We start from the raw sequence: 18,452 nt of genomic DNA, 5'->3' as shown, positions 1-18,452 counted from the left end.
AGAAAATAAAAAATTGGGGACTAAACGATCATGTTTGTGGAAAAAATAGGATTTTTTTTTTTCACGCCCGGGCGTTATAAACTTTCGTGAAGCACTTGGGGGATAAAAGTGCTCATGACACATCTAGATAAGTTCCTTAGGGGGTCTAGTTTCCAAAATAGGGTCACTTGTGGGGGGTTTCCACTGTTTAGGCACATCAGGGGGTCGCCAAACGCGACATGGCGTCCGATATCAATTCCAGCCAAATTTAGCTTGAAAAAGTCAAACGGCGCTCCTTTCCTTCTGAGCCCTGCCATGCGCCCAAAAAGTGGTTCCCCCTCACATGTGGGGTATCAGCGTACTCAGGATAAATTGGACAACAACTTTTGAGGTCCATTTTCTCTTTTTACCCTTGGGAAATTAAAAAGATTATTGCTGAAAGATCATTTTTGTGACTAAAAAGTAAAATGTTAATTTTTTCCTTCCATGTTGCTTCTGCTGCTGTGAATCACTTGAAGGGTTAATAAACTTCTTGAATGTGGTTTTGAGCACCTTGAGGGGTGCAGTTTTTAGAATGGTGTCGCTTTTGGGTATTTTCTGCCATATAGACCCTTCAAAATGACTTCAAATGTGAGGTGGTCCCTACTAAAAATGGTTTTGTAAATTTGGTTGTAAAAATGAGAAATTGCTGGTCAAATTTTAACCCTTATAACTTCCTTGAAAAAAAAAAGTTTGTTTCAAAAATTGTGCTGATGTAAAGTAGACATGTGGGAAATGTTATTTATTAACTATATTGTGTCACATAACTCTCTGGTTTAACAGAATAAAAATTCAAAGTTGGAAAATTGTGAAATTTTCAAAATTTTCGCCAAATTTCCGTTTTTTTCACAAATAAACGCAAGTTATATCGAACAAATTTTAGCACTATCATGAAGTACAATATGTTACAAGAAAACAATCTCAGAATCGCTAAGATCCGTTGAAGCGTTTCGGAGTTATAACCTCATAAAGGGACAGTGGTCAGAATTGTAAAAATTGGCCTGGTCATTGACGTGCAAACCACCCTTGGGGGTAAAGGGGTTAAACACCTAAGGAATAAATGGGTTAATTTATGTTTCTGAGATTAGGAAACATTATATCCATACGTTATAAGCCTACGGCTAAAAATATGCTTTAATAGGCATAATCCAAGTTATCTCATTTGAATATAATTGTGAAATAAAATGTGGATCATTATATTATAATTATGTCAATTAATTGATGTGATTTTAATGTTAAGGAAAGACAGAACTAGAAACACTATTCTCTATTCACTGAAGTGATAGGTTAATGTTGACTGCCTAAAATGTCCTTTATTTTGTCTGAAACCCCTGGAATGCTAATTTGTATGCCTGCCGGTTAGAGATGAGCCGATCTTTGTTAAATCGTATTTGCTGACGAAAAATTGATTTGCCAAAAATTAAAATTACTGCAAAGCCTTCAATTGCACTGAAAGGACATGTATAGCACTCTGAGGTCTCCTCTGACTATATACAACTCTTTTCACGTTGTTTAGTACAAACACAGCCTTTATAATGTCAAAATGACCTCAACATATCTGACTATGGGTAAATAAATGGTAACTGGAAGTAGCCTGTTACTCACACACTAATCTTCGTCACTGCTGTACTATCACATACTGAGTCTACAGCTTGTCCCGTGTTTTATGGCTGTCTCTCACGATTTCTGTGAATAAGCTGTGAGCTGTGACATTCTCTCACTCTCCAGATTCACTTCAACATGGCTGCTGCCTTCCCTGCTTTTGCATTTATAGAGGCTCCTTAGGTCCTCCTGAGAAGGCTGTGCTTTATCCTGAGTTGTGATAGCTGTAGGCATTATTGGGAAGCCTGCCAGACCCTGGCTAATGTAAAAAGATATCTAAATATTTAAAATGATGGTGAAGAGCTAAGGCAATATGCACAAAGTTAATCACAAACTGTTTGATTTTACCAGGCTCGGCAAATTCATAGATTTTATAGAATTTGTGCAAATACAATATATTCTCTAATGCAGAAATCATCATCTTGTTTCAGTGAAAACATCTGGAGAGGCTCAGATTCTTTATGCAAAAGAGACATTAAAGACGTGTCATTTATCAAGTCTAAAAAATTCCTAAAGTCATTTATTTCACAGTGTGACATGGGAAAAATATATCTTTGTACCATGTTAGCCAGCTTATAGAAAAATACAGTGATATTAAAAATGGTTTATACCTGGTAAATGGCTAACTGAAAAGATGGTAGCAGATAGCAAGCTTTTGAGACGTCTCAGGTCTCTTCATCATGCATAGCATAACACAATATCTAAAGAGTCACATTTTTATACACAACTGGATGCATGAAAGTGCATTAAGCAAGTGATGTGAAGTAGGACTATCAATATGGGAAGGAGAGAAAGAGTTATGGCTTTAAATATTGGTGCATTTTATACATAAGAAGTATGAAAGTTCTTTTGTCCATTGACTGAGATCTGGTCCGTAGAAATGAGCAAATCTTTTATCATTTGAATTCACCAACTTGACCCTCAAAAATTTGATTTGCGGATGCATACATTTGTGTGAATTTCAATACTGAAAAGTTTGTAATAGCTCGGAACATACACGTGGGGAAGAGGAGAGAGAGATGACCTCGCTGACGATAAGAGCTTCCACTGTACAGGAGGAGTACCACTCTGATCATAAGGTTAGAGAAAGGAAGAGAGCACTGCTGACCATGAAAGCTTACACTCTACAAGAGTGAGAGAGAGTAAACCCTGCTTACCTTCTACATAAGAAGCTTACAATCCACTCAGTGACTCTGGAGATATAAAACGACTCTGCTGTACAAACTGATCCACTGGGAATTGCTGATCTGTGATGACCCAGGTACTGACCACTACTGTACAAGGTATAATAATCTGTACAATGTCATAGCTGCAGGGCATTATGGGGACATTCACATGGCAAAGCAAAATGACGTTATCCTGTTCACTGATGCTTCCCCAGTGTGGAAAATTCCACACAAACTAGATCCTACACATTTCTACTGGTCCGGAGTTAGAATGTCCCCAAAAGGTCCAAGGAGCACATTCCTTAATTGATGTGGAAAGACATAATAATAAATAAATAATAATAATCTTCATCTTTATATCGCGCTAACATATTCCGCATCTCTTTACAGTTTCCACACATTATCATCGCTGTCCCCGAAGGGGTTCACAATCTAAATTCCCTACCAGTGTGTCTTTGGAATGTGCGAGAAAACTGGAACACCCAGAAGAAACCCACGCAAACACGGAGAGAACATACAAACTCCTTGCAGATGTTGTCCTTGGTGGGATTTGAACCCAGGCCTCCAGCGATGCAAGGCTGCAGTGCTAACCACTGAGCCACTGTGCTGCCCTATTCAGAAGGAATGTGTCCTTCGGATTGATGCTGACTGCTTCTAGGCACTGTTTAAAAATTGTGTGAAACTGATATTTAGTAAGAGGGGACCCGTCTGTATGTGACAGAAAGAATTTGCTTGAGTGTCTTATTACCGTATAGCGTCTGACAATGTTAAATGGGCATACAGGACCGTCTGATGAATTAACAAGGACCCACTTCACTCTACTAGTAGGTCACATTTGGATTTATGCACTCTAATGCGCAGAGCGTCCTTGCATATGACAAGGTCTTCGTTGATTAACCCGCCTTCCGATGATGTTTTTGACCCCGGCACCACTTCGCTAAGACGAAGAGCTTCGTAAAAGGTGATTGCAAATGCAGCAGATACTAGGATTGACTCGTATTGGGACTTGCACACAGATGGAGAAAATGCGGTATTATGCAATAGCCTCAATGAAATGGGAAAACGACATTCCTGACTAGGTTGGAGCCTTTTCCAGCTTGTTTGATGAAAAAATACGTTATGTCCGCCCACCCCATTAGCTGTAAGAAAAAGGCTATTCTAGATAGGTGACACTGTGCCGATGTACCGACACGCGTCTTTGCCTGAGCTGACTCAAGAGTTCTACCAACACCTCGCATCTCACCTGATCGCACCTATTGACTGGTCTTCCCTGAATTAATGAGCACCACTCGTCCCAAGCCTTACAGTAAACCTGCCAGGTAGTCGGTGTAACCGAAGCGGGGATTAATGGCATCATTGATTGGCTACTGTGTCCAAAAGGGATGCTGGACACTGGACACCCGATGGTGGTGCGTAGGGGAAAAGGACTTTGAAGGCCTGCCAATCGGAAGATAACAGAGAGTTAGCAAGGTTATCATCAACAGCCGACGGTAATCTTGCACAACACCAGATGTTGTGTTCTAGGCATAGTAATGCTAGGCAGCGCAGAAGAGCGAGTAACGGCAGGGATGCAGAAGACATGCTATTTAATCTCTTTGCGGTTTCTGGGTATTTAGTTAAAAATCTGATGTTTCTGTTTTCAAGTTGTGCGCCCCAGAGCTTGACTGCTGCTACTCTAGCAAAACATTCTAGTAGGGCTGGGTCGCAACGCCAGCTGGCTGTGGTCCTTAACGCTGGCCAGCTGCCTTTGCACCATTGGTTCTTGTAGATTGCCACGAAACCATCTCTGATGTTTCCTCCCACCACTAGTCCTAGTGCTTAGCGTTTCTTGTGACATGACGCAAGTGTGACCATTGTAGGAATTTAGGAATGTTCTCCAGACTAGCAAATCTTCTTTCAGGGTGTGATTAAGCCTAATTCTATGGCCTGCCTGGTGATGCCCTTCGTTGCCAGCGATAATCGGTGTGAAAAGGCTCTGCCTGCTGGTATTACACGGCAAGCGAAATTGAGCAAACCTAGCAGGGACTGCATCTGTTGGAGGGTGACTTTTTTAACTCAGTAGAAACCTTCTACCATTTACATAAAAAAATTCATTTGGCAGATTCATTATTTGGAAGCATTGGAATAAGTTAGGATGACTGCCTATCAGGATCTACCAGCAACAGGTCACTATAACAATTTAAAGAGAAAACCAATTTTATCGAGATAGGATGTAGGGTCAAATATCAATAAGAACCAACTAGAGGGGAAAAAAACCTTACATTACTTTTAATGAGTATCATTTAAAAGTATATAAATACATATACAAAACCCTTAAAAGGGGGATTGAGGGTGGGTTTATTTATAATATCAGGGTAAATTGTGCAATAAATACTATCAGACCCTAATAGGCCCTAGAGCTGTTCACCTGCCTGACTGCAGAGGTTGGCACCTCAAATAGTCAACATGACACACCTGTTCAACGTTGGCAGTCCCTGAAAACCCTAATGTCCCCTATGCTTAAACACTAATACAAATCATTAATATAAACACATACTAACCTGGATGTTACCTACTTATTTAGACTCCCATGAAGACATTTCGTATTTGTTTCTTAATCATAGACCTTAGGGTTTTCAGGGACTGCTGACATTGAGCTGGGGCACCATCTTAACTATTTAGGATGTCAACCTTAGCAGTCAGGCAGGTGAACAGCTCTATAAGGCCTATTAGGGTCTGATAGTCTTTTTTGCACAATTTACCTTATATTCTAAATAAACTCATCCTAAGTCCAATTGACATATAGCTGGAATCAGGCTCTCTGTCCCTAAATCAGGCTGCTCATACATTGCATAGCAAAAGCCTGCTGACAAATTTCATTTAAGAAAATGACACCATAACTACAAGTGACCAACCACTAGCATCAGTATCTTTGTCCCTACTTCAAACTGTCCTCGCAAAGGGCAGCACTAACCTGTTGACAGATTACTGCCTTTATTGCAAACTTGTGGAGAAGGGGCTCATAACTTTCATTTTGCAGGAGCATTTTTGGTAAATTAGAAATTCGACTCAATTTTGTAATTTCTTTTTTGTTCCTTGTTTTTGTAAAGTACTTCATGGAGGCAAAACAAATAGAAAAGACAAAATTCTTTCAAGATTCATTTGATACATAGGCAAACAGACAATTCCTGAACATGTTGCTGCTGTCGAGCAGCTGTGAGACATGCTGCCACAGATGGTAGAACATAGTAATAGAGCAGGACGAAGATACTCAACTAGCACTTGAGCGTGCTCGCTCTTCACCAACATTTAATACAAATTAGTGATGAGCGAACGTACTCGCCACTGCTCGTTACTCGCCTGAGTATCGCGGGACTCTGTGTACTCAGCGAACACCGAGCATTTCTGGGATTATTCGGCGGGAGCTCGTGTCTCCGCCCTGCAATTTTGGTGCTCTTTAGAGTGCCAATGAATATGCAGGGATTGTCTGCCATGCACTGTAATGCCACAGCCATCTTTGTTGCTGTATTACAGTGATTGGCTGGCCGCACAGTGTCATCAGGTCTATAAGAGACCGGACGCCGCCCTGCTTGTCGCATTCTGCTCTGGACTCAGCTAGTGTAGGGAGCTGCTGCCGAGATAGGGTCAAAATTGTGCTTTTAATAGTGTGTCTACTATCACAGAATCTGCAAATCCCCATAAACCAACAGTCCTTTTTAGGGCTAATTAGTGGGTATATTGATTGCAGCGCTAGGTAGGCAGGGGAGTCTATGTGCGTAAGGCATGCAGGCACTGTATGTGAGTATATAGATCTTACTGCATACCTCAAGGGGGTCCATTACTGTATGCTGCTGCCTGTTTTATATACACCTGGCTGCAGGTATCTGTGGCTAGGATTCATTTTTTGGGGCACCTGAATCCTGCTAATTTTATTACAAAGCAATCCAGAGCCCCATTTTGTTCTACATTTATGTGCTTAGGCACACTGCAGACTACAGCGAGATCATTTTAATACAACAGCGTGAAAATCCAGCAATTTAAAACTGCTTTTTTCCCAGGCATCAGATGTGAGTATGCATAAAATTCTTGCCTTTTTTTTTGGTACTGTAGTATTTTTTAGAGTGTCTTACAACTTTTTTGGACACCATTTCGCTGACCAAAAAATCTTTAGCTGGCCAAGAAGTATTTAGCTACAGTCCTTATATTTATCACTGTGATTTGTATGCCACATGCATCGCACATCATTGCACTAAATATTTTCCAATTTTAGTACTCCAACTTTAATTTTTTAGTGTCATAGCCTACTTATTGACGTAATTTTGGTGGGCCCAAAACAATCCAGGCCACATATTTAACAGTGTTCTATCTCCGACACCAGATATATCTGTGCACTAGAAATAGTGGCTTTTGCAGCCTATTTTCCACTGTTTTGCTGTGTTACCCTAGGTGTATACCGTATTTTGGGGTAAAAAAAAAGTAAAAAACTCCAGGCCACATATTGAACAGTCTGTTATCGCCATAAGACATCTGATCTTTCTGTGTGCTACAAATAGTTGCTTTTCAGGCCTACATTCCACTTTTTTACTGTCTGCTACCCTAGGTCTATACACTATTTTGGGATAAAAAATAAAAAAAAATACAGGCCATGTATTGAACAGTCTGGTATCGCTGTCAGATGCCTGATCTATTTGTGGCCTACAAATTGTGGCAATTCAGGCCTATATTCCACTTTATTTGATGTCTGTTACCCTAGTTCTTTACACTAATTTTTGGGGTATAAAATAAAAATAATACAAGCCACATATTGAAGAGTGAAGTATCTCCATCAGACTCTTGGTCTATCTGTGCTCTACAAATATTTGCTTTTCAGGCCTACATTCCACTTTTTTGGCTGTTTGCTATCTTAGGGTCTATACAGTATTTTGGGTTAAAAAAAAAAAAAAACTCCAGGCTACATATTGAAGAGTGTGATATCTCTATCAGACTCCTGTCTATCTGTGCTCTTCAAATAGTTGCTTTTCAGGCCTACATTCCTCTTTTTTGCTGTCTGCTACCCTAGGTCAATACACTATTTTGGGGTAAAAACAAAAAATACAGGTCACGTATTGAACAGTTTGGTATCGCTGTCAGATGCCTGATCTATTTGTAGCCTACACATTGTGGCAATTCAGGCCTACATTCCACTGTCTGTGCTGTCTGTTACCCTAGTTCTGTACACTATTTTGGGGTAAAAAATTAAAAAATACAGGCCACATATTGAACAGTCTGGTATTGCTGTCAGATGGCTGAGCTATTTGTGGCCTACAAATTCAGGCCTACATTCCACTGTATTTGCTGTCTGTTACCCTAGTTCTTTACACTATTTTGGGGTACAAATTTTAACAATACAGGGCACATATTGAACTGTCTGGTATCTCACTCAAACACCAGATGTATCTGTGGTCTACAAATTGTGTCATTTCAGGGCTACATTCCACTGTATTTGCTGTCTGTGAAACTATTTCTATACACTATTTTTGGGGACTAAATAAAAACATAGGCCAAATATTTTACAGTGTGGTATCTCGGTAAAAATACTTCTGTTTCAAGTTGTTATGGCTGCTTCAGGACTGTGTCTTAAATGCACCAACTACTACCCCATCATTATCTTCTGCCTAGAGGCAATCACTGCGTAGATAGAAAGTCTGAGGAGCAGAGGGTGAATGCTTAGGCTGTGTTGTACTCTGTCTCTAGAGTATGAAGGCAAATTCTTCTAGATTAAATCATGACTGGAAGAGCCAGAGCAAGAGCACATTGAAGATCACAGACCCAGGACTCGCAACTACTAAAGCCTTGTGTTCCTGGGCCAGTTTCTAACAATCCATCACCTACTAATTCTGAACTACTTGGACAAGGAAGTAAAAAAAGGAGCCACTGCAGTTTCTAGAACAGAAGCTAGAGATTTTTACATTTCTGTAGTATTTCAAGAGGTGTCAATTGGAGAGCGTTGTGGTGGTAGTTGTGACTTCTACTATATGGGTGTTTGCACTAGACAATCCATTCAACATGTTGTTGAATCAAAATCTTTTTTTTTCTCGCAACTCTGTTCAGCTGTGCACAAACTATGTCAAATTGCTAGCTAGGCCCCAGTGGGTCTTGTCACAGCGGCATGTTGGCTACTGTCCACAGATGTTATGTAGATCCCTAATCTCAACTTTACCAGCATGATGAATTAATAGGAAAAGCATGTGGTATTGATGGAGCTGTTGTTTTCTTGCCAAAGAAACCAAATAAGATCATTGAGATGGTTAGCCACACACGCAATGGGGAAATAGTAAAGATGACAATTACTTTCACATTTGATTTCACACACTTCACCAACTTGATTTCACTTTTGCATCTTTATATTCCGAAGCCTTGAAGAAGATGAATATATTGTGAAGCAAATAGGTATGAATAATTATCACCCAAATGATGTTACAGAAGTCAGAACATACACAACCTATCTGTGGGGAAATGATTTACCACCAAAATTTTGAAGTATGAGACTAGTGTCATCTTGTGGATTGATATGAGCCACAAAGTCCTTCAAAGTGAAACTGTTCTGGATGTAATGTACAATTTGCTCTTGAAAATTAGAACATGCCTTCTATGATGCTTGCATCAAAGAACTGATTGGCCAGATATGTACGGACTCAGGAATGCCGGGCTGCAGATACCTGTACTGTGCTGGTTCTGGAAATGTCAAGGCTGAGTCCCCTGTTTCCCAGGGCAAGAAATAGGTGAATGGACAGGCCCTATTACACAGGAAGAGGGGATGTGTTTAGACAGGGAACCTGACCAGAAGCTGAGGAAAAAACGCGTAAAGCAGGAGCGAGTCCCCAGCTGTCAGCATGTGAGCAGCAAGTGGGGCAGTGCAATATGCACCCAAAGTGCCGGCACTGCGACAAACTGCAGCAGACATACCCAGTGACCTAGAGGCAGGGGGGTCAGCTTAAGAGAAAGCGAGTACAACAGCAGAGATTTTTGGCATGGATAAGCAGCACATAGGAGGCTGTGCAGTGCTCCATCCTCAGAGCACTGGCGCCACAAAGGACTGTTCCTGTTGGCACCAGCCACTAAAAGCGGTGTTGCCAGAGAGCGAGGTGCCGTGTGCCCAGTGACCGCCAGAGAGTGAGGCACCGTGCGCTCCATGACCATGAGTGCAGCGCATGTGCGCAGTAGAGAGAGCCAGTTCATGCCACATGTTCAGCTTTGCTACCAATAATTATAAGGCACAGAGTAATGACAGAGGACATTGGTATGGTTAGCAAGGTACTCCCTCAGCATCTTTCCAAACTTTGCACTCTTTGTGAGAGTCCCCGGCACCTCAGGGCCAGGACGATGGGAGGGTCTGAGAAAACTCTCCCAGAACTTTGCCAGTGTTCCACTGCCTCTGCTGAATTGGAGTTATGTATCTCTCACCTGTACTCCTTGCTTTGCAAACGAACTTTGTCTGTGATGTCTGCTGCCAGCATTTTCAGATGGGAAGTTTTTAAATAATTCCACAAAAAGGGTCCTCTGGTCCTCCCACATTTTAGTACACCCGTCTGCCTCTGGAATAAGAAATCTAAAGTTCTCCTTGTAGCGTGCATCTAGAAGTGTCCCCAAATAGTATTGCCTGTCACCCCAAATTTTGAGAATGCAAGGGTGATGGGAAAGGTGGCGTAACATAAACTCAGCCATCCATGCAAGAGTGGTAACAGTCAATACTTCTGTGTCTTCACCAAGAGGATGAGTGACCATGTTCTCCTCCTCTTTGTCCTCAGGCCTCTACAACTTTCAACTAACCTCAGTACTATCAGGGTAAATACATCATTGTAAATATATCTGTCATGATAGGACTGGTGAGTAAACTGGGACCAGGGGCACCTTTCCAGGCCCTAGCACTAGGGGTTGCCCTAGCTCACCCTGTTCCCCTGGATACCTCAGATGGTGAGGATGCCTGGGCCTCCACCCTTGCCCTGTCTCCTAGCTGCAGCCCTGCGACTGTCCTCTTCCCTCTTCCCAGGGAAGAGAGGCACTACCGTGTACTGCAGTACACCAACCCAACAGACATGGGAACAAAGACAAGGGTAAAAGAAAATCCCATTCACACAACAGGGGAAGAAAGTAAGGCAGGTAAGGATTAGGAATTTCCAAGCATACAAACCAAGCAACAGTCGCACAATAAACTCCTCCAGCTCTCCAGACACCAGCTCCTCACTCTTCAAGTCTATCTAGCAAGTGCTAACTCAGACAAGGATCTGGCCAGAAAGCCTAGCTTTTATAGGAGAGAGGAGTGGCTAACAAAGCACAGCTGAATACAGGGTGTTCCACATGGCAGATTAATCCCTGTCCTGCTGAAAGAAAACAAACACATTTAATACACCAGAGAAGTGCTTCTTCTCAGTGGCGAAGCAGGAGCCATCAGACGCTGCGGTCTTCTGGCACTGCTCTGTCACGGTAACTCCATGACAGCATCATTGTAAATGCACCCCTGTAGTTTTTATCACCCCCACTTCATTGTAGATTGTAAGTTGTCAAGAGCAGGATGTTTTTTTGTTTAATTATTGTTATTGTTATTATTTAGTGGGGATTGTAAGCTGTCATGAGCAGGGTAGTTTTATTTCTGTTTAATTATTGTATTATTGTTATCATCGTTGCGTATTGTACATTGTAAGCTGTCACAAGTAGGGTCTTTTTTATTTTGGTTTAATTATTGTTATCGTTGTTACTTAGGACTGTTGTGTTTGAAACGGTTAAACTGTAAATATGTTGTCCCTATATAAATAAATATAAATATAATTAGAACACAGAGAACCAGAATGGAGATGTTAATTATGGTGTCATTGCCGCTCACCATCTTGCTGGTTTTCTCAAAGTTTTGGAGGATGGTACATGTCTGACATCCATGTCCACTACAGAGAAGTCAGAACTGAATGCTGATGGCATTGTTGATGATAGTAGTCACCAACTGCCCTCTTCTGCTCACAAATCCTTTCCAATATCTGCAGTGTAAAGTTCCAATGTGTGGGGACATCACACACCAGTTGGTGAGCCAGAAGCTGCAAGCGCTGCTGAAGCATGGCAAGGCCGGATGAAGCTCTAGCTCAGGGGTGTCAAACTGCATTCCTCGAGGGCTGCAAACAGGTCATGTTTTCAGGATTTCCTTAGCATTGCACAAGGTGCTGGAATCATTCTCTGCAGGTGATTAAATTATCACTTGTGCAATGCAAGGAAATCCTGAAAACATGACCTGTTTGCAGCCCTCGAGGAATGCAGTTTGACACCCCTGCTCTAGCTGACTTTCTAAAATGGGTACGAAGGGCGTCGTACTTTCCCTAACAGATCCGGCCGTTCCGTGTCGCTTTTCATAAAAGCATTGAATAATGAGGTTAAGCACATGGGCCAGGCATGGCTTGTGTATGAGCTTGCCTCGCCTCAGAGAAGCCACCATGTTCCGGCCATTGTCTCACACAACCATGCCTGGCTGTAGGTTCAGCTGTGGCAGCCACAAATCTGACTACTCTTTCACAGCTGTCCACAACTTTTCAGCATTGTGCGTTTTGTCACCTAAGCATATTAGCTTTAGCACAGCCTGTTGCCTCTTGGATGAGTCATTGGTGCAGTGCTTCCAGCTTGTGACTCATGTGCTACTTTCAGAGATGGAGGCTGAAGAGGAGGTGCAGGAGCTGTAGACTGTGGGTGCAGCCCAGATTGACATAGGGCCCGCAATCCTCTGGGTTCGGAGGATGTGCATCATCCCAAGGTCAGATTGGGTCCCGGCTTCCACTATGTTACCCAGGGTGCGGTCAGTGAGATGTAATGTCCCTACCCACAAGCACTTGTCCATGTGTCTGTGGTTAGGTGGACTTTCCCAGTGACAGCATTGTGGAGGGCACATGTAATTGTGTGGGATACTGTAATGCCAAGTTTTTAACACTAAGGTTCAGATATGGCTTTAAAGAAGGCTACTACTTGAGATATTATGCAATTTTATTTCAAAGTACAAAATTAAAGGAAAAAGTATGATTGAATAGTATTATTCCGTACACTTTTGTATATTTTAAGATACAAAGGTTAAATACATTTAAGGATTAAATACATATGATGATGAATACTCACATCATCCATCACCAAGGGGTTTTTAAACATCATCCATCTGGAAAATCAGAGAAGCAACACCAAGACAGAGCACCCCAATGAGATTCACAACAGTGCACGGGGGCATCCCCACTAATGCAGGTATCACAACACTGTACACATGTAAGTACAGGTACACCAGTTTATGCTCCTGTCTTAGTCATGTTTCTCTGGCCTTATATAGTGATTTGCACTATGTTTCATTTGGATTCACCCTGCCCTTCAAGTGGCCAGCTTTCAAGATAAAATGAGACCAAGATATCAGTCATACATCAGACAATGGGCCATAAACCCATAGATACATAAAAGCCCACAATAGTTAGATAAAACTACCACAGAAAGAGGTTAAATTAACCTTGTTTTACAATAACAAACAAACTTAAAACTGTTTGTACACTCAAAGGTCTTCAGACAATAAATAAACAGCTCTCAAGATTGTGTCACAATGAGAATTGTCTGTCTGTAAATGTATGACTAGTAATGCTGCTCTGTAATAGTCTGTATGCATTCAGTATATGTCAAAATGGACTCAAAATAGCCATTTTTATATTCACATTACAGATAAGTACCTGTGTAATGCCGGGACGGCACACCACGGCATGTTCAGGTCTCGGGGTGATCCTCGACTCTGCCCTCTCTTTCAAGCTATATATCCAAGCGATTGACTCCTCCTGCCCACTACAACTCTAAAACATTTCCAGGATCCGTACATTCCAAGAAACTGCAAAAACATCTCCCGCCTTGACTATTGCAACCTTCTACTCTCTGGCCTCCCCTCTAGCACTCTTGCACCCCTCCAATGTATCCAAAACTCTGCTGCCCGAGTAATCCAACTATCCCTCCATTATTCCCCAGCCTCTCTTCTCTGCCAGGGCCTTCACTGCCTTTCTATTGCCCAGAGGCTACAGTTCAAAACCCAAACTATGACATACAATGCCTTTCTCAACCTTTCTCCTCCATACATCTGTGACATGGTCTCCCAGTGTCCGACTTTGTCATGGATTCCTTTTTGCTAACCCAGTGTGCCATCAGCGAGATGTACCATCCATGCCTACAATCACTTGTCCACGTGTGAATTTAGTACTGTGGCCCGTGTGGCATTGACTGCGTGTTTCCGCTTGCATTCCAAGGACTGGGGTATGGACAACTGAACACTTTGATGGGACAAGGAAGTGGATGGGCATCTTGATGGTGCTAGTTGAGTTTGTGTGCTACTACAGATGCAGAGCAGGAGGCATATTTGCATGCATCATGGACAGGGGATTAGCTTGCACGCTCAACAGCAGAAGAAGCACTGGTATCACCCGCAGACACTGTTCATGGAGCCTGGTGTTCAGCCAACAAAGTCGGGTGCTTTCCTGCCATGTGCCTGATCATGCTGGTGGTAGTTAGGCTGGTAGTTTTGCTACCCCTGCTGATGTGGACATGGCCTGGGGTGCAAATGGCCTTTTTGGGGTATTCGGCAGAGTCTTTAAAAAACAACCAGACTGTTACAGGGACATTCAGTGTCTTCGTCTCCCACACCACCTCCTCACCTCGACCCCTGTATTTCGGTTTTCCCGAAGGCTAAGTTCTAGGACAGCTACTCTTCTCCATCTACACCTTCGGCCGAGGACAGCTCATGTAAAGGCACGGTTAGCAATATCCTCAGTATCCTGACATCACCTACTTACTGACAAAAATCACACGTCTTCCCACTATTTCATCCTTCTTTTCTGTTCGCTTTCAAAAAGTGGACATGGACAAAATGGAATACATCATCTTTCAACCATCTCATACAGAGTAGACATAAAAGCTGTGTATGCATCATTCAGTACCACTTTAGTAAGAGGGAAAGTTTGCCCAAGAGAAAATTAATTTCCAGACATTCACGGCCTTTTTTGAACATTGTTTGCAGCTATGATCTTCATCTTCTTGGTGGGAATGTGGTAAAGTTCAAAATCGTCATCAATACCATCATTGTCCATTTCTTCTAAATAGGAAATCTGGTGTTTTCCAGGGTTATGGTTATCTACGTTTAGTGGCATTCCTTTAACAGTGTTCATTACAGTAGATCAAATCATTTTCGGCTGTGACATTTGTATGTTATTGGTAATATGTATGGGTGAAGATAAATAACCTTGTGCCACAGGTGTGTTGATAGTTATGGATGGTGCACTCCTCTTTAAACTTAGTTTTTCATGAGCATCCTTCAGTTTATTTGGTTTTCCTCCAACACTGATCTGCTTTATCTAATTCAGCATCTCACGAACACGTTGCACTTTGCCCTTTATACGAACAGGCATATTTTATGCCAAGCTTCACACTTGCAACTGTTACACCTATCTTCTGATGGGAATGAAACACATTCTGGTAATTGGTGGTGGGCTGGCTAAATGACTAATCACTGTAGGCTGTATCCTGGATCTCATACCTCCCAGAGCCACCACTGTTAATAATCCTGTATGTTACCATTCCTGCCGTCACCATGCCCCTTTTCTTGATCACTTCATCCAATGATTCGTCCACCATATTTTTACTAAAAACCTGCACCTTCCCAGCAGCAACTGTGTAGGGAACAAGGTTACTGTTTTCCAAGGTGTTTATGATGCTGCCCCAAAAAATACACACTATGATGATATTTACCCCTCAGGTGTTAGTGGTCGAGTTCCCGCTTCTGCACAGGGGGAATCTCGAGCCACCTTCGCTGCGGTCTCCCATTCTTGTCCAGCCGCAGTGGAGTCTGCTCAGCAAGGACGTCGGTCCCAGCGTCTTGCTCATTCTCACTCTGTTCTGAGAGTTACTGCTGCTTCTCCAGTCTCTGCCATTAAAGTCAGTGCTGGTCAGCAGCGAGCGGACTTCTCTGGGACTAAGTCCTTGTCTGCAAGTACTGAGCATGCCCAGGGTAAGATCTCCCGTTGGAGATCGAGGGTCATGTGCTCAGGCTCTGCAGCACATTCCATTGGTCCTTTTGGCAGGTCTTGGAAGGGCAAAGGTACTGTAGCCACTTCCTGTGCTGCTGCTATATAAACTGCGCATGACCGCACGGCCATGCGCTAGTATTGTCTTACAATTGAATACGTGTGTTTGTTGTGAGTGCAAGTCATTCATTAAATACCCCTACCCTATTGTATGACTGTTCGCGTATGGAGTATGGCTGCTATCTAGCGCCCGACTAACCACTCAACGTGTCACACACGTATCAGCGTCTATTGCTGTGACCGCCAGTGCGGCGCCACGCGCCAGCAGTGCGCTTCCTGACCCACATCTGGGTGCTTAGTGGTGCCTGCCAGCACGGCACAGTTTGCACTTCGGTGCTCTAATTATTAATAATTAAGAGTTGCCTAACACACCCTGTTGCGGTGTTGTGTCAGCAAGTGGTCTAATCGGACTTCAATCCTGTGTCTTGGGGTTGTGTTCGCTGACTCCTTGCTTGCACTCTTTAGTGCGGTATTGCGGACCTGTGGTTTTACCGGGTTCACTTCCACCGCCATATTACGCTGCCATTTACTAGCAGCAGGTTTTTACCTGCACGGTGGACCCCGGACTGCGAACGCATCTATTACATCTTTCTTGGTGCGTTCCGACAGTCCTAACATCAGGGGGAAATGTTTGTCAGCCCATCCACTTAGTGGATGGGCATTCCAAGTATAGGTGAACAGCTCCTTTGTAATGTGAAATTTTTTTTATGAAATATTCCTCGTTTCTTCCAAGGGGGTTGTGGTGCATGCAAATAAGGGACAGGCCTTGCATTTAGTGCATAAGCAAACAGTATGGGAGACACACTTTCTTCTAATGGGAACAATTTTGTCCTGAGGCCCTCAAGTACATCTGCTGAAAGAGTTATTGGGGTGCATGTAATATTGGTGCAGCCATGCCTTGCATTCAATGCATAAGCAAATAGTGTGGGAGAGACACTTTTTTCTTTTCTAATGGGAACAATTTTGACATGAGGCCCTCAAGTACGTCTGCTGAAATGATGATTGGGGTGCATGTAACTTTGGGGAAGACCAGGCCTTGCATTCAATGCAACATTTTTTCAGGAGGCCCTCCTGTACGTCTCATGAAAGAGGTATTGGGATGCGTCCTAATTTTAGCCAGCCCAGCCACTCACTGCATAGGCAATAACAGTATAGGAGACCGACTGTTTAATGGCCCTTTAAAAAGATCAATGCTGCCTGATACCCCCCTAAAAATAGGCTCTGTGACTTTGAGTCCCTGCTTCATAAATGAAACTAGATAGGTCTGCTTATGTGTCATACAACACCTGGCCAGCTAGGGTTGTTAAATGTTACAATGACATTTCCTAATGAATGCATTTGTATTGGTTTAAAGCAATGCTAAAGTTGAAAAACGCATCAAAAACGCTGTGGGTGAACATAGCTCAAGTGGTGGAGGAACATTTTTGTTTGGGGTTAATTATTTTGCATTATATACAAGTCATTACTCTGGAAAGGATGTACCTTAGCATATTTCCCAGCAAAATCCATCTGGGTTTCATTTTTGTATGTGTTTTGGTGGACATGTAAAAATGTCGTGAAACTCTGACAACATTGTTTACAGCTGTGACCTTGGAGTCAGAAATGCTTCCCTGAGCAATCACCATGATCTTATCATGTCATTTGAGCAGTGTTTCCATCATTTTCAGATGTTAATAGCCCTTAAAGGACCCCCGGGTGGATCACAGTAATTATGCTCGGGTCTCCCATAGACTTACATTGGGCTCGTTGTTCTGGCCAAGAACCCAAGTATTACAAATTGTTCATCCCGAGCAACGAGCACCCCAGCATTTTAGTTCTCTCTCATGACAAATAAAAAGTTTCAAGACTTGCTGTTAGGGTATAGCAATGAAAATGACATAAGGAGTTTAAAAGTGTTTAATATCCAGTTATATAAAAACTCAGTTTATTTTTGTTAGATAAAAGGTTTGTGTTGCCCTAAAGAAGATTCAGTCTCCATTGTTCATCGGTGCAGTACTTCTAGGGCTAAATTCAGACGTTTATTTACTCACTTACCTAACACAAATTTCACAACACTTTATAGACATCATCATCACTTTCCCCTTTAGGGCTGTGTGGAAGGATACTGAGGTATCCAGTGGAAACCCACCCACATAGGAGAACATACAAACTCCTTGCAGATGTTGGCCTTGGTTGAAGTTGAACTCAAGACTCTAACACTGCAAAGCAATAGTGTTAATCAGTGAGCCACCAAGCTACCCAACATCTATGTTTTTGAGTCTAGGAATGGACTGGATTGCACAGACCGGCTATGAATCTCCTGTCTTGAACTTGATAGCCTAGTATATACAGCCGTAGCAAAAATTAATAGACGACTGCAAAAAGTTGTGTGTCTTTATAGGTATATTTTTGGGTAAAATGTAAATTGTTGTTTTAGTCTATAAAATTCTGACAAGATGTCTCCGAATTTCCAAGCAATACACTTTGTATTTTTTTTCTGAAAAAGAAAAATGGTCAAAATTAAAAAACAGAAACAGTTCTTTCCGACCTCAAATAATGCAAAGAAAACAAGTTCATAATCATTTAGAAACAACAATACTAATGT

At 42.3% G+C, this 18,452-nt stretch overlaps 1 protein-coding gene across 1 annotated transcript in view; it reads left to right on the top strand.

Moving 5' to 3' along the window:
* AGBL1 (AGBL carboxypeptidase 1) overlaps window positions 1-18,452 on the top strand; it is a 1,336,772-nt gene that overhangs the window by 892,328 nt on the left and 425,992 nt on the right. The gene's annotated exons all lie outside the window — the stretch shown is intronic.

This window comes from Ranitomeya imitator, chromosome 4, assembly GCF_032444005.1.
Source record: "Ranitomeya imitator isolate aRanImi1 chromosome 4, aRanImi1.pri, whole genome shotgun sequence".
Lineage (NCBI taxonomy): Eukaryota > Metazoa > Chordata > Amphibia > Anura > Dendrobatidae > Ranitomeya > Ranitomeya imitator.
Note: the sequence above shows the minus strand (reverse complement) of the source record. Positions and strands in the feature narration are given on the sequence as shown.